Source organism: Rhea pennata, chromosome 9 (genome assembly GCF_028389875.1).
Source record: "Rhea pennata isolate bPtePen1 chromosome 9, bPtePen1.pri, whole genome shotgun sequence".
NCBI lineage: Eukaryota > Metazoa > Chordata > Aves > Rheiformes > Rheidae > Rhea > Rhea pennata.
This window is the reverse complement of record NC_084671.1, coordinates 15257470-15272835: the sequence shown is the minus strand read 5'-3', so window position 1 is coordinate 15272835 and position 15366 is coordinate 15257470. Positions and strand designations below refer to the sequence as shown.

General features: G+C 38.7%; 1 protein-coding gene across 4 annotated transcripts in view; it reads right to left on the bottom strand.

Moving 5' to 3' along the window:
- DLG1 (discs large MAGUK scaffold protein 1) overlaps positions 1–15366 on the bottom strand; it is a 164665-nt gene that overhangs the window by 107635 nt on the left and 41664 nt on the right. The window lies entirely within an intron of this gene.

Genomic DNA, 15366 nt, shown 5'->3' with positions numbered 1-15366 from the left:
AAACTCTCAGTGCCAGTTAGTTATTTACAATCCCATCCTGCCTTCAAACAACAACCTCAACAGCATTCTCCCATGCTGATTCAACAAGTCTGCCACATTGAGTTGCAAGCTGATTCAAAAAAAAAAGTTTTTTTTTTTTTTTTTTTAAAAAAAAAAGTTTGTTGATACTCCAATATAAAAAACTAACTCACAACTGCTAGTTTTATTATGAAATTATAAAATGTGGTTTTGCTACTAGATGGGTTAGGCTTCCCCACCCTGAAAGCCCCACACAGCAACATTACACAGTTTCGCTCATTTCCATTTAACTTCAAAGGGTCAGAGACTATTCCTCATCCACCCTGGACCTGCCCTGGTCACTGAGCTGCACCTATACCTGCCCATCTCTGCTGAGCGTTATTAGTGAAATCAGCAGTGCTCATAGTACTTGCGCATACTGTGAATCCCCTGTTAACCAATCATGCAGCATCTAGTAACTCCAAAGTTGGCATGGACTTGCATTATGAACATACTTTGTGCTTAAGCCTCACCCCAATTTTACCTTTCCAGTCTCAGCCAATTCTGAGGCATTTTAGGTAGTCAAGCGTATTCCTGCTAGTTAAAACTAGACCTGAAAGCTGGAATCATGTAACTTTTCCAGCATAACATACATCTCAACATTTTATAGCCACACCCCACATTTATGTGTTCCCTCTGGGGCATCATAGCAATGTTTTTGTAGTTTACAGGGAAAGCATGTTGTGCCATTAAAGGAATAAAAAGCCTTCTAAATGTATAATGCTTTTATAATTAGGAAAAGATGTTTCCATTATTAGTAAAGCATATTTAGAATAAAAAGCATTTCTTGTTTAACAGAATTCTCAAACATACATACTGTAGTTTTAGTCAACAACAGTTGTCATCATCTTGATATATCATTTATACATAGCAATCCACTGATCACTGAATAGTCCAATAGGCCATGTAATTGTCTATATAATAATTGTCTTCATATAATGAAGAATCTTGCAATATTACAAAGCTATAAAAGCTACAACATTAAGTACAAAGGAACTGCTTGAAGTGATTTAGCAATTGCCAACTCCCGCAGTTAATAACCAGTTTGTTTCTTTCACCCAGGAGCACTAGTTTTATGGAAGACTTGATCTTTTCGTCCATATGATAGAAAATGAACTCTGAGCAAGGTCAAACGGGACAGCTGAACTCACAACAGCAGCATTATCTTACTGCCCCCCAACCCCTTTCCCAAACCTTAGGGATGGCACCACATCCTCTTCCCCATTTCCCTCCCCCCTCCCCCCTCCCCCCTTTTTTTTGATGCTGGCATTCAGGACAAATCAGGAGAACACGGCCCACTTCCTACCCTTCCTTTGCTGGGTTAAATTTCTCCTGCATTACTGACCCTGATTCACACTGAGATTTAACGAACACGAGAGCCTGTGCAAAAGAGGGAAGAAACAATAACGGCATCTCCCTCTTCTGGAAGCAAGATACACATCAGTCCATCTCATCTTCTGTAGCCTCATCATGCATGTTATGACATAGCTTTGCCAGCAAAGACATGGTCCCAATGGGAAGCTGAAGCGCTACAGTTGACTTCTGCTGAAGAGGACAACCTTGCTCACTCTCTCCTTCCAGCCATCTCATGTGCCCAACACAGGATTCCTTGGAGACAAGCTCCCATCAGCACTGAAAGGAAGCTACTTGCATCATTGTATTTCCATAACCCATTTTGCTTTAGCCAGTAAAACCTACCGTAACAGCACACCATCAGGCTCCCCTTTCCCCCCCCCCCAAAAAAACCCCAAACCTTTACCCAAACACAAATGAGGCACTGATACTGAAGAAACACAGCTTTTTTAAAAACGAGCAACTGTTGAGATATCAGAAATCATTAAAGGTATACTCCATTCTATTTTGAGGCAAAAAATAAGTAAAACCATACTGCTCCATTCATCCCTCTTCTGCTGATGCATGAGATCAAGCTTTAGATTTTGAGAGACATTACACTTCTGAAGCGTTAGAAATGCCAGAGTAGAAGGAATGCAAACATTTTATCTATAAGCACTGACCAAGCAAAGTAGCACTACAAGACAAAAGAAACAGTCCCCAAAAGGAAAGTGAGCGTTAAGACTTCCGTTATTAAACCTGAAAACACTTCCAGACCTTCTACTTCACTGGATGAAAAAAGTGAGATAGCGAATACTGACAGTCGTGAAAAACTGCAATAGTCACTCAGTCTTAATTTTTCACATCCTCAACAGGCAGGCTTCTCAAGATGACCCAGTCAACCTAATGGCTCGCTACCAAAGATACAACCTCCTTTCCTTTCCCCCCTACAGTCAAATGAGATGGGAGATTGCTCAGTATTAGACTTTTCCCAATCACCTATTTTCTGAGAGAGTACTAAAAGCACTTGACTTACTCTAATGTCATTAAACTGTCACAGCAATAACGTTAAATATCAGAAATAGAAAAGAATTAAAGGACAGTGTTAGCCAAAACTGTATTTCCAATACCGTGCTTTTTGTGACCTGATAATTAGAAAATAAATATTAGAACTACAAGGAGCACAGGAAATGTCTTAAAACATCAAAGGAAGCAGGCTACTAGCATAAAGGAGTCTGCTCAAATGCTGAAAGCAGCATTTGGCAACCTGTCTTTCCATATGGGGAACTGGACTTGAAATCCAGCATGTCCCTGACAGAGCTCAATCTTAAATTTGATAATAAAATACAGGAAGATGAGATCTGAAACTGGATTAAGTTCACAATTCAGACCTGACACAGATCCTGTGAAAAGCTAAAAGTAGCATTCAAGTTAAAAATTAAAATAATAACAATAATAATAATAAAAAAACCACAACGTTCAGCAGGCACAAGGCAGTGAACACTTTTAGGCTAAGCACAGAAAACTCCCTTGATTTTTTTCTGAAAGAAGATACGTATATTAAAAAGTTATTTGGACACTCCTGAGTGTAATTAAAGAGTCTCTAGGTTTGAGAAACTTTTACTTACTAAGATTCATCCAATGTATTAGCGCTTAAGAAAACAGATTATATAGGAAGTTTTACTGGGTCAGTATGTCATTATAATTTAGATTAAGAATCAAGGAAAAAAAAACTGTAGTGAAGGATTATCTTTCATAGGAGGCACTGACAAGGGCTATAAGCTTCTCACAAGAAAGAAAACATCTTAAACTAATGTGAAATGCTAATTGAATTCTGATGCACTATTCAAGATCAGAAAATGTTTCCCAAGTGACAGTAAGGTCACCTTGAAACTGTTCAAAAGTTTCAGAACCCATGTTTCAAATACACTAATCAAATACATTACACTACAGTGTCTCAAAGTGCAAACAGAAGATGAGGACATGAGATGCACAGAAACCACACAACTTATGCTGAAGGACACCAAGTTGTCCTTGTCTTTTGCATATATTAGATAGTACATGTACAATGTATTATACATACATACATGGAAGTGCTTCAGCTTCAGGGCACATCAGTATACCCAGTAAGAGCTAGTTCTCCATAGCAGTGCAAGTATTTTGTACTTCATTACCGTACAGGAACACCCCCAACATCTGCCCGTTGACTGAGGCAGAGCACTCGAGTAACCTGGTGTGGGTAGGCAGCCACCATTCAGAGCTGCCTGCCTGCTAAACAAGGATTCAGTCATGACAAGTTAACTCTGCTGCTATATATGCTTCAAAATTTCATTTTGTTTACATCAAGTTTCATTGCCTTAAATCAACTTCACAGACACCCAAGATGCAGTTTGTACAGCTGAGCTGATCCGAAGGGTAGCTACCATCAAAAGGAGCAGGCCCCATTCGATCTCTGCTGTCCCACCTGCACAAACACATCTGCCTGTCCTTTGGATCCTGATGCACACCTGACTTCACGGTGAGCTAGTTCAGGGAGCTAATCCAGCACAACGCTGAATTCGGCAGTATTAGTTTTCTGCTGTTTTAATGCCCTCAAGTGGCTCACAGCAAGATGAGCAATGCTGGCACAAGGGACAAGAAAAGGAGGAAGGAAACAGACCAAACCGTTTGAAAGGGGCTAGCAGGAGACTGTTTCTCTGCTTACAAATGAAGTATTTGAGTCCTGGGCACAGCTCTGCTTTTGAGAAGACCCTGGCTTAGACGGTCCAGCCAAAGACTGCACCACACAAAGATCACAGGAAACAAAGACAGTGTGCCCAAGGAGCACTGAATCCGCACACAACCTACCGCAGCCGCCCGCCTGGGAAGTTTTCCGGTAGCCCTTAAGTGGCAGCCTAGCAATGTAACTTTCTTAAAAAGGCAGTTTTACAGACTACTCCGTAATTAAACATAATTTAAAGTGCAAACTCACCACATGCTAAACGTCTGTCACATATCTCTGACAGATACTGTCCTAAAAGATTCAATTGCAGGTTTATAGGTATGTAAAAATGAAGTCAAATAATTTCTCTTCCGATAAAACACAGCTGACAGAATTTCTTCTGGAAAAGAACAAGGCAAATGCTAAATTACAGCCCCCAAAGAGTTTTAAACTAGTCACTGAGTACTGTAGACTAAATTATTAGCTAGTAATAACTACAGAAAATTCACTTTAATAAAACCATGCTAATTTACAGGAGAAGAGACCATTGTCCACGTCTCATCACAGAGTATCCCTGTGACGACCATCACGTTAACTGTTCAGCCCACAGTCTTCCTACTTAAATTCACAAGCCAAGCAGTTAAAAATAAAAACGAACAAAGTATCTGTGACATAATGAAGACAAATACAAAAAGATTTTGTTGAAATTTTGAAGTAACACTTTTCAAAATACAAGTCACACATTCACAGGAAAAAAAAACAAAAAATCCTTCAGTCATTCATTTGAACAAATATCTAGATTTAGTCTGTCTGAGCTCATGTATATTTTAGATGGAAGATATTTCAAAGCAAACACAGATTAGTACATAATCTACCTTGCGGACATAATTAAGTTGTTGGTTTAGATTTTTAAAGGTTTCCTCTGGCATCTCACTGAAACAGAACCAAAAGGAAATCAAATGGTTATGGAACTCCCACACAACCCTGTGCCTTAAACTAATGACACACATCCACATCAGCATATAATTCTGTTACTTTATCAATTCAAACCATATAGAATGTCACATTTATGGGGGGGAAAGGAAAAAAAAAAAACAATCAGGCACACGTGTCCTTAGCTACCTGATGATACAATGACAACATGAAAGACAGCAGTAACTACAGTTCTCTTCTGGATGGGACGTGTATTGAAATCCAACTCATGTTAGAAGCACACATCAATCCAATGTCTCACATGAAAACAAATTTGCGAGCACAATGCATGTTCTGTTCACAAAAAGTGCGAAGGTAGTTTTAATACCTGAATGAGGACTAAAGAGTGCTTAAAACCCAAATCATAGTTTGGCTTACTTTCCAGTACCCTCTCTCCCCTCCCCCTCCAGATTTTAGTGTCCTCAAACCACACAACTATAAGGTAACAAAAATTATAAACCAAAGTTCGGAAAGTATTCAGCCTGAATTGTATAGCCAGTCTCCAAACCTTTGCTTTCACTGTACAAGTCAAGACTATACTTTGAAAAAGGATAAGAAAAAAGCAAAGACAAGTAGAGATAATTATTTGAATTGGATAAATAAATAGAAGTTCACAGTGTCAGATCCTCTCTGATGCAGTAAGGACAGACAGTACCATAAAAATTATGTGGTTTTAGACCACTGGTATAAGCCTCTCCAAATTTAAATACTTGTCTTTGTTCTCTGACTGATTCAGTTTAGAAGTTAAACTAAATCTGGAAGGGCCCTTCAAAAGATTTTTCCAGAAACAGATGTTCGGAAACATTGCTTTGCATTTAACAGCTCAGTTCCTGTACGAAAGAATTGGGAAGTTGTATGTTAAAAACAAGTGAGTGGAAAAAATCTAAATACCAACAATTCTTCTCACTAAGTACACTGTTTCCCCCAAAAACAACCTTTGCTACTTTGACTTCCAGACACAGTTCATCAGAAAATAAGCTCCAATAATTCTGACACACAAAAGTAACAGTAAAGTCAAATTTCACACAATCTTGCTAAAGCAAAAATTCTAATGCAACAGAAATAATATTAAGCTGTTGACATAAGTTGTATGAATCTTCACGACAGTCCAGTGGAAGCACTAAATCAGAAGCAAGTGCAATGCCTAGAAGGACACAGCATCTTCCTCACTGAGGAGGACAAAAGGCCATAGAGCAGGAAGTATGTTCCAGCCACACACTCTCCTGCATACAACTTGGATCCATTTAAAGTGCAACTATGAAGTACTGTCACACTAACACAGTATAGTACAGAGACCAGAACCAAGTACTATTTTCACACACTTCATCAAGCAAAGAACCAAAATGTTGTTTCCACATCTGCTAGCAACTTTGTATCCTACCATTAAGTGAGAATGTGAGATGCGCTCAACAGCGAGATCTCCCGCATTATGCTCACTATTAAATACAAGTCATTTTGATATTCTCTTACGTAATGGAATAAGGAGTACAGAGAGGAAGGGAAAAAAAAAAAAAAAAAAAAAAAGCCTAGAAAGTCAACAGGAAGGTTCTTTTGGCTTAAGATTTTTTAAAAAACTCCTGAAGAAAGCCGAGATGGAGGCATTTTATACTGATAAGTCTGCAAGTAGATTGATGTGACAGTGTCACATTAATGAAACTGAAATAAAATGGAAAGCATACATGCTGTCAGACTGCAGGGAATTCCAGCAGTGTTGTTCTCCTTTTTCCAGCAACATTTGCAAGGGTAGGGGGGAGAGGGGGGCGGGTGTCAAGGCATTTTCAAAATCTGAAGCCCTTAAAAGAGTGCTTTCATGTCTAAGGCATCTTAGCCACACTACAAAAGGTCCATAATGTAATTAGTACAGTAAAATCCATCAGGCAGTATTTTCAGAAGGGCTAGCCTACCTTTCATCTATTAAATCCATCAGATTTCACTGCCAGTTCTAACAAACTCACTGCCTCAGTGCTGAATTCTTCTAAAAACTGCACCTTACAGACAGTGTGGAAAAGTGTTTTCCCAAGATTCTGCTTTGTTCCTTATTTCCTATGTTGTCTTAGGATCTCCATCACAAGTGACTTTATTAAGGCATGGGGTGGTGAAGATTAGACTTTATATTTTAATACATCATACATTCATATATAAGAATTTTTTGCACTCACTCTTTAACAATTGCCTCCGCTTTTCCTCCCTTCCCCCCCCCCCTCAAATGAGGAACTTCTCAGCTATTGTGGAATGGAAGTTTACTCCACAATTGTTAAAACTGTAACAACTGGGTAGTTTAGGAAAACAAATAAAATCTAGTTGCAAGTAAACAAAAACTCACATCGAAAGGTAGAGAGTCTGTGGCAAACACAACAGACTTAAATATAAGATGACACATAATCAAGTATTTTCAGAACTTCTTGACTTAATGCAGAATAGAACATATTATAGTTTAGGGCTCAATACATGAGGAACAGTGATTTGAAGTATTAAATCAAAAATTAAAGAAAGCTAGGTTTTATTCTTGTAACATAAGTCTAGCACTCTGAATAACCCCTTTTATTCTCAAAGGGTTCTAAATTTTCTTTTAATAAGTGAACAAAGACCTCTAAAATAAAAAAATAACATAGTTGAACAACAGACACAAAGTAGCCTTTAATAGATGGAATTTTCTCCTTTGAAGACTTCAGTTTGTTGCATCTTGAATAAAACTGCATATAATGTGTTAATTCAGTCATGTTCCCTCATGATAAGTACAGATGCACAGCCATGTTAAATGTAAGCATCTAGGCAATGCTTCATTTCATGGACATCCAGAAGTAATATCAGAATTTAAAATAAACAGACATAACAAAAGATGCCAGAAATATTTGTAGTATTAATTGTGTATTAATATCCTGTTCTGGAATGCCAAGGAGCAAGACAAGTGAAATGGAACAGTCAAATCATTAATGTTCTTTTTACATGCTCAAAAAACAAATGAAAATGCATAATAATGTATTTATAGAATTATCTGCATGAGATCAGATTTTTCTTTTCCTATGTGAAGGACTGAACTACTTATTCTCCATTACTGCTCCATGCATGCAGCTGTTCAACATATGCTGTCACCAAGATATTGACCCTTCAGCTTCTCAGTAAGTTACAGCACCTCAGAAGATAATGGTACTTTTTATTTAACACAGTACAATTCTGCAACTTCCAAATATATGTGTTCAAAATGTGTTCAGAATACCTGTATTACCTGCAGTTCAGAATTATTTAAATCCAAAACATTCAGCTCATTTGCACTTTGCATACTATAAAGTACCCACACTGTATCACCAGTTATACGTTTTACTAGGGTAGAATAAAAACCTCACACTTAAAGTGGCCAGAAAACTAAACATTTTAAAATGTTTAAAAAAAATGTATTGCACTTGAGGTATCGTTCGTCTGTGAGATTTGCTTCTGAATCTAATACCCTATATCCAAATGAGACTACGAAAAATCCACAAGGATTCTGCCAGGGGTGTCTCCATCAGGCATTTAACCTCCTCCTACTTCCAAGAGCCATCTCCGCCAGCCAAGCCAGGTGGGCAGCGCCAGCAAGGCCCCGCGCGTGCCGCTCAGCGGTGCTTCCCACCCGGGGGCTGCTCTCCCCGACCCACCGCAGCCCCACGGCTCCCCGCTGCTGACCCCAGAAAGGCAGTGTGCCGCAGCTGATGTTGCTTTAAGAGCCTGCGCCCAAGTTGCTGAAGCACTCTGCAACACACTAAGAAATTACTAATACACTTAAATAGAGAAAGAGTCACTGATGGGCAAGTATAGTAACAAATGCAGCTGCTGGTCATATATGACACAAAATGACTGAAGTTCCTAGATATTTTTTTGGTTTGCTGTTAAAGTGAAAAGCATCTCTTATCTGCAGTTCCAATGTTAGAATTAAAGATCATACTATTTTCATCCCTACTTCACATGGTTTTGTTTCGTAGGTTTTAAACATGAGAATGTGTTTAAGACTGACAAGGACTTACAGTTCCATAGAAAAGATTAAAAAAAAAACTAGTTTTACAGCAATGAGTTTCCAGTTCACATCACTAAATACATGTGTTTGCAATTAAACATGCTTTGAATACTGTAAAGGTAAATAGATGCAAAAGAAATAACCACCTACTGGAAATGAAGCATTCACCTTTAAATTTCACAATAAAGCATTCACACTATCAAAATACCCACAAAAATTCAGACTCCTCCCTCTCAAACTAGGTAACATTTATGCAACATCAATAACATTGTGCTTTCCATATGCATATATAAACCACAATATATATTTATATATATATGTAAACCACAATATGCTCATGGGCATACACATTTTTTAGTGTGTGTATATATATGCACACATACATACACACAAAATTGTTCAGAATTTGACAAACTCATTTTTGCTAGAAATGAACACTGACTTGTACACAAAAAGAACAATTTCTGAATCTCAGCCTCAAAGTAACTTTAAGCACTTGTAACAATTTTAAAGAGGTTTTCCAGTAGCTGGTGTTCCCATCATACCCTTCATGTTATCTGCTAATTTCACTGAAAAAGGCACTTTTGACATGACACTGAATATATTCCATTTACTATTCTAAAAATTATCAAATTATATATGTTTTATTACTCAAAAACCCAAACAGCGGATTTAGTCCTAAAATGACTAAAAGCCCGAGGGCACTGTTAAACCCAAACCTGCCACTAAGGATCGCTTCTGTGGAGATGATGTCAGGAGGCATTTCCAGCCCTGCATCTCAGTGCAAGTCTCCTGTGTATTTAATTCCTTACAGCTGAAGAAAATGAAAGCCAAGTGCAATAAACTGATTACATCATGATTAATGCTGATTAACAGAGAATGACGACATTTCACATGCAGCATTCAGTAAATCCAAAATGTTGTTCAAAGGGATCTTTAAACAGCAGGCAGGATAATTTGTTACTTCTGTCACAATCACCAAGAGCCCCAATAATCTACTACTGCATGGAACAAAACACATGCTATTTAATCTGAAATTTAAGGTACAGTTACATTAGACATAATGACAGTCATTAACATCCTATTCAACTCAGTTTATATTTCCAGGAAAAGTCCTTTTTATAGACCCACCTTACATCCAAACATTAAAGATAATGTGTTGTTGGTACATGCTACTTTACAGTGGCATAGCATCGGAGAAAAACAATCCAAGTTTTTTATGCTAGGTGACATCTTTTCAGACCCTGGGCACTTCAATCGATCCGTGACTGAGATTCCAGAAAAATGCCTCTGTAAACGCTGCTTGCTGCCTATCTTTGACATTTAATCTAGGTCCATGGTGTTCAGAAATAAGCCTTTAAATAAATACGGTGAATCTTTCAGGAAAAGCTTCCCATTAGAAACCAGCTCCTGAGCAAGCGCCAAGGAAAGAAAAAAAAAAAAAAAAAAAAAAAGGAAAACACCAAGCCACCCGTGTCCATTAAAACGGGGGGAAAAAAATCGAGTCAGCTTTATGTTTAGAGATGTGAGCATCAGCAGGAGGCGACAGCCGCGCGGCGGCCCCGGCCGGGGCGGGCTCCTTCCGCCGGCGCCGAGGCGGCGGCCCCGCGGCAGCTCCACCTGCTGCGGCGCGGGGCGGCCGCGCTGCTCCGCTCCGCGCTGCGCTGCGGCGGGGGGGCTGCAGCGAGGCCCCCGCCGGCCGCGGAGCCGCCGCTGCCGCCCCCGGGCTTTCGCACTGCGCCACCGGGCAGCCCGGCTGCAGCCCCGCGGTGCGGGATTAGGCACTTGGCGGCGGGATTAGGCACTCCCGGGAGCAGCGGCAGCCCCGAAATGAAGAGCTGCGGGGCTTTTAACTCCCGTCTTCCGACATTAAAAATGCAAGGTTGTCTGGCGCAGGTTACAAAAGGCTTTTTAACTGCCGAACAGAGCTCCTCGTGGTCTACCGGCGTAATGAAGACATAGCTGCAGAAATGCATGAATTTCCCCTAATTTCAGACTTAAACAAGCAGCTGCAGTTCTCCCTCCCCCGTTTACAGGGAAGCATGAAGAACCTGGCCTACCCATCAATGGGGTTCGGAGGAGCTCTTGTGCAAGGGCCGCACGGCAAGCAGCTGCGCATCTTACAAACCTACACAGTTGGGGGGTGGGGGGAAGAAAACTCTTTTCCTTAGAAAGGAAGTAAATACAGTCACCATCTCCTAAGATTTTTTCACTGGCCCATGCTAACAAGCATACTTTATTCTTTAAAACATGTTTTTATTACAAGGATACAGACTCCACTGCTTTTTTAAAGAGAGTTGAAATTGCTATAGCAAAAATACATCTCAACACATTTATACATTTTAGCACATCACATTACAAAATTTGACCAAAACCATGTCCTCCTGCAATTTCTCTGTTCTTGTACCAGAAACAAAACCTTTCAGTAGAATATCATGTTAAACTACATCATATCCATTTCTTAATTATATTAAATGGCATTAAAAAAAAAAAAGCATTCCAGACTAGCAGAATAATCTTGCTAAGTCTCCCTCCTCTTAAAAAGGCCTGTTCAGTTAAGGTTATACCCCCATCAGCCAGCTGTCCCTTTTGTCATCTCCCTTTTACTTCATTTAGTTAACCTGATAAGCCCTTCTTGAGGTAGGAAGCTTAATGTAGTGTAGATTTAATGCAGTACAGAAGTGACATGCACACTTACAGCACCAGAATCTGGTAGCTTCATAAATTATACCAGTCATCTTTATATAGATGTACAGATTGAGGAAACCAAAACTAAGGCAAGATGTCTGGAGGGAGGAAGGAAAAAAGGAAGTATAGCTCAGCCCACAGTAAACCTCAAAATAAACTTCATTTGCATGAAGACCTCTTTCTTGGTAGAAGAACCAGAGACTACAGAGGACAGCAGCATTTCCATATTAAGAAGCATAGTTTTCTTTCTGCTGTGTGCCATGACTTAAAATTTCTCACCAAATACCCTTAGACCTGGCTTGCTACAGTAGGTCCTTATCTGCATGCAAGAACAGGAATAGGGACAGGACCAGAAAATAAAATGCAAGTGTTTGGTTTAAACATCATGAAAACAGAAATAAAGACAACAAATAGATAACACAATGGGGGCAGAGAGAAGATAACCTAATGTGGCTAAACTTGGACAGCGTCTAAGTTTTACCTGTAGGTATATCCAAATTCAAGGTTAGTCCAAAATATAACAAAGTGATGAGGAGCCTTAAAAAATAAATCTATTTTTCTGCAGACATATAGGCTTTTGTCTGAATAAACAGGACACCACAGAACTAAATGGATACTCAAATACCACTCAAATGGAACAAAAATGCAGAAGGGAGACACAGCCATAGACATTGCCTACCCCCAAGATCACAGAGATGTTCCTGTCCCACAAAACACCTTTTCTATGCACCACAGGTGAACAACCCAGCTTAGTTCCGTAACTCTGACCATACTGTAATAATTTAACTTCTAACAAAAAATATATACAGAATCAAGTACATGCCAATTTCATGACAATAAACAAAGGCAAAAAGCCAAAAGCAGTTTGACTACTGCAGAAATAGCTCTTTGTGATGCAGAAAATATAAGCTCTAATGTGCCACAGGCATAGAAGAATCAGTAAGAGGAAAATATGGTGTACACAGCTACAAAGAATTCCCTCAGTAAGGTACAAAACAGAAGAGAAAGCTCAAGTAACTTCAGGCAATTACATCTATACTGTTGATGAAGACTACGTAAAACATCCAAGTCTTTCAACCATGTATTTACAGCTGTAAACAAAACTGTTACACTGCAATATTGTCCTGAACTTTATACAAAAATAGAATTTAAGAGTGTCACATCTCAACATGCACATGCTTAAAAACACAGCATTTAAGCTTGTCAAATTAAAACATTCTTTGTTTACAGACTAAATCCTCAGATTTCACTGTAGTGACCACTTCACTTTTTCAAGAGAATTATTTGTACTCATTGAAGACTTTCATTTTAAATATGAACAAATGTTCTCAATTGCGTTATTTCAAGAAGCTGTGTTATGCAGAGAAAAAAAAAAAACACATCTACTCAGAATATTTGGGAATCTACTTTAGAGCTCTAAAAAGATACATTCATATTCATTCTTGTTTGAACTATTCCTTCAATTAAAATCGAAGGTTGAGTTAATATTCTAAAATAAAAAAAGAAAGGAACATTTACTTATCTGCAGAAAAATATTTACATTACGCATCTGAAGCGGTCAAAGTACATGAGAAATTCAGCAAAAGCTCTAACCATTTTGAGCCAGCTTTTTACTCTATGTATTATGAGATCTGGCAGCATGGGTCCCCCTTCTGTAAAAAGGGGCTTCTAGGAAAAAGTAGTAATTTCACCATTCAGATCTAGTCTTAAGAGTGAAAATAATAGTACTATTAAAGTTACTGTTAAACCACCAATATACAACTTTAAAAGGTATATTATCAAACACTGTATACTCACTGAGAAAGCTATAAACTGCAGAGAAACTTCAAGCCCTTAAATAAACCCCAAATTAAGTTCTGTTGTTGGCTCAGATTTTTTACCACAATTGACACAATTTACAGTTCTGTCATCTGCCCAAACTTTCAAACTTCACCGAAATCCACTCACAAACTTAGCAACCTCATCTTTCTTCTTGTCTCACAGAGAACTCAAACCACTTTAGCTTTTCATTTTTCTGTATTCAACAAATGCTAACTTATATGAAAGAAAGCAAATTATCTTCTTGCCTACAACAGCTTCACCCAGTATTATACAAAGAAAGGTAAAAGCGACAGCTTTAAATAGAACAATCTTAGAAAGCCAATTCAAAACTTCTTAAAATTGTTACTTTAAAGTGGTATCACTAAGAATGACTTATTATGCTATGAAAATACCACATAAAATGAATTGCTCTTATTTGATATTTATTCTGCATGTTTACTTGCCAACAACCCATCTTTATACACAGTCCCCACACGCCCAGTGAGAATATCAATATCATTAAGGTCTTCAATTAGTGAGCAAGACTAATTTGTTACTATCATAAAATTAGAAAGCTGTCACTTCCAAGACTCCAAGCAGTATCAATATTAGACAGGTAAAAACTCATGAGTTCAGCAGCATCAAAAGTTATCACAACCTGTTCAGAAGCTTAATGCTTCTGTTCAGCATCTGTCCACTACTCTTGATTGATAAACATCAATGCTACATACCTTTTTTTAAGTGAATAGCAAAAAGAATTACTGGTAGATAAAGTGAGTAACTAAAAGCAACACTGACCTTATATATAACCAGGCTCTCATATGAAGTTTTACACACTTAGACTACACTGAGGAGCACAGAAATCCCCTCAGCCGCATGTTCCACCCGCGCTCTCACACGGCGCAGGTTGGGAGCCCAGCTCACGCAAACTGAGACCTGGAGGCTTCAACGCCCCGGGTAAGCGAAGGTCTGTCTTGACCAAATGGCAACTGTTCAGAATGGCAGCCAGAAAGGGCAGACACCGTACTGCCCAGCGTACTTCAACTGGGATGCGTGCCCTACGTTCCACAGCACGCACCTGTGGCCTGCTGGGACTCCGGTTCAGGTCTCCCTCCCACAGGAGCCTGAACTGGTATACTTTCAGGATACTTAACCCACAAAAAAAAAAAAAGTGTGCAACAAGTCTCCTGGGCCCTTTCCTACTGTCTTCAGTATCAGAATTATTTCAACCTAACACACTATTATCTAATACACTATTATTTTAACCACACTAGTATACATAACCTTGCTGCAGATCACCACATGGCCTTTGAAGAAAAAAGGGAAAAATAAAAAACTGCAAAATTAATCTGTGCAAAGAAGTTTGGATACTGGTTTAGCACTACCTCATCTTAAAAGAAAGCTCTAAACTAACGACTACAGCTGTTTCTTAATAACAATAATAATTTCGTAAGCAACTTCTATTAAGATAAATGAAATTCAAACACTAGTTTCATAACAACTCACAACTGGTACAAACCGTATTTATTAGCATCCATGAAGTACTTTGGCTTTGCCATTAAAATTCCCTGAAATAACAGACAACCAATCCAAATGGATTTTGAGAAAGCAGCCAAAAAAAAAGAAGTACTACTTGTTTCTGCATGCTCCTAAGTTGCAAGAAAAAAATCATTTGCACAGTATTTTCAGGCAAACAGCTTTATTTATCAAAAACATCACAAGCGTAAAATTCCCCTTGTAAAGGATAGCTTTAGCAGCTACCCTAGAAACAGCAGCTACCTCTTTTGTCACCTTGGCAGGTGAATACACATACCAAAGTTAAATCAAC